The following is a 2,711-nucleotide window of genomic DNA, read 5'->3' as shown; positions in this document are numbered from 1 at the left end:
CCTTCCATTTTCTCAAACATAATGTCAGCTTATTTAAATAAATTCAGTTGACCCCTTTAATTGCACCTTTTCCTATTCAATTCTACCTATTGTTCTCTGATACATATGTATTCACTAAGGCAGTATTATTAGCTTTTGATATAAAAATTATATTTTTACTGAAGTAGTTATTGGACTAAATAAATACAATGTAAGTGGATTTACAATACTCAGAATGGAAACAGATCAGGCCTTAGAATCAGTAGGGTAGATTTCCAGAAAGTTCTTTCAGATGTGATTGGAACCTTAAAAATATCAATTCATGGGCGCCTGGGTGGCTCAGTGGGTTAAGCCTCTGCCTTCGGCTCAGGTCATGATCTCAGGGTCCTGGGGTCGAGTCCCGCATCGGGCTCTCTGCTCTGCAGGGAGCCTGCTTCCTCCTTTCTCTCTCTCTCTCTCTCTCTCTGCCTGCCTCTCTGCCTACTTGTGATCTCTGTCTGTCAAGTAAATAAATAAAATCTTTAAAAAAAAATATCAATTCATTTCAAATTGTACTCTCACTGGTACTTCATTAATGTAGCATATGAAAAAAAATTTGGAAGGGAAGATGTGGAGAAAACAGAGGCAAGGAGTAAGCAGATTATCTCCTCCTGAAAGCTGATTGTCTCCCATCATTTGAGGCAGCTGATCAGTGGTCTGGTTGCATTTGTCTGGCCATCAAGCTGGATTTGCCCATTAGTCCCTGGAATTGCGTGCAGTGCTATCATAGCTGAATCTACCACTAAAAATAGTCACAGAAATTCAAAATTGAGATTTTAGTGCCATAGCATATGACAAAATGGTCCTATAGATGCATACCTTTAGTCCCGTTGACATCATAGGGGAGGAAAAAAAAGTAGTTGGTAAAAGCAAAAACAAAACAAAATAAAACAAAAACAAAAAACCTTCAAGTTTAATTTGTGGTTGGAAGAAAAAAATTTCCTGTAAATGAACTATTATTTAAAATCCTTTGGCATCAATAATGAAACATCCTGCATAGCAAAAGGGAGACAATATTATTGTAGGATGGAAGAATATGTTGCTTTCAATCGCTGAAGTCTGGCATAACATCAAAAAGAATAACACAGAGAAAACAGCGGAAGAGATAGAGTCGGAAGGAGAGAAGCAGCTACTGATCAGTTTCTTTGTCTTTTTCTTGGCCAAGAAACTCATTTCTTATGCTTCACTGAATCCAAAAGATTACAAATCATTTCAAAGGAAAGATTCTACAGTTCTTTCCTTTATTTGTCCTGGAGATAGTAGAATATCAGAGGAATAATGGACAAAAAAAAATGTGTAATAGAAAAAAAATCTATCGGGCATTAGAAATCATTTAGCTGGATCAATTTTAGTTAAAATCACTGACAGATATTTTAACAATTGGCATTTGATTTATTTAATAATGATTTCAGGAAACATACTAGGGTTTAGCATAGCAAGGTGTACTGCAGTTGAAGTGATTTAAAATGTGCTATATCACAGATATTTTATGTGACTATAAAATGCATATGAACAATTTCATGTTTATCTAATTCATGTTCATATTTCTGAGAAGTCCAGGAAGTCTTTTGGTAGAGCAGTTAACACTGCTGTACAAAAGCTTAGGAATTATTTTGCTCAAGATTTATTGAAAACACACACACACACACACACACACACACACACACACACACGATTTATTAAGCATGGGGTGCCTGGGTGGCTCAGTCAGTTAAGCGGCTGTCTTCTGCTCAGGTCTTGATCCCAGAGTTCTGGGATCAAGCCTCACATCAGACTCTTTGCTTCACGGGAAGCCTGCTTCTTCCCTTTCCCTCTGCCAGCAGTTCCCCTTGCTTGTGCTCTCTCTCTCTCTGTCAAATAAATAAATCTTAAAAAAAAAAAAAAATTGAACACAATGAAGTCCTTGTATTGAATTATTTCAAAAAATGTTGACCTTAAACTTGAATGGCAAAAAAACAATAAAAATTTCAGGACAATGTCAAGCTCAATCTAAAGCATGAAGAGTTTTTATTAAAAAAAAAATTAACAGCTTTTCTTTTCTTTTTCTTTTTCTTTTTTTTTTTTTTTAGGTAAACTCTATGCCCAGTGCGGGGCTCCAACTCATGACCCCAAGATCAAGAGTCACATGATCTACTGACAGAGCCAGCCAGGCATCCCTATGAAGAGTTTTTAAATGTTTGTTAAAACCTGAAATGGATTACCCAGAAGAACTTAGAGAATTTCCTTCCCTAATAAAATGATGAGGACTGAAAAATTGAAAGATGGTTTGAAATGTGACCACAGAAATATTTTTAGGACATAAGGGCAAAATATAGTTAGAATTATTTTTCAAGAAAATGCACCTCTCAGATCTGTTGTGAAGAGCATAATTGAAGCTAGTCTCAATTTTATATTCTGATATCCATCCTTGCATTTGTGCTGATGTTTCCAGCCAATAAGTATGGTAGGGATACTGAAGCAACTGCATTCCAGGGGAGTATGCTAGATTTTTAGGACACCTGATTTTGTCTCAAAAACTCTCTTCTGGCCTTGCCAAATCTTAAAACTGCCCTGAAGTTTATATCTCCCTTTCTCCCTCTTTCTTCTTTTTCTTCTTCCCCCTCTGCCTCCCTCTCTCCCTCCTTCTCTCTCCTTCCTTCCTTCTCTACTTCACAGAGGTCAGACCTCCATTATGTTCTTTTAGTGCTCACAAC

The sequence above is a fragment of the Lontra canadensis genome, unplaced genomic scaffold, assembly GCF_010015895.1.
Source record: "Lontra canadensis isolate GAN:19392208 unplaced genomic scaffold, GSC_riverotter_1.0 scaffold2, whole genome shotgun sequence".
Lineage (NCBI taxonomy): Eukaryota > Metazoa > Chordata > Mammalia > Carnivora > Mustelidae > Lontra > Lontra canadensis.
Note: the sequence above shows the minus strand (reverse complement) of the source record.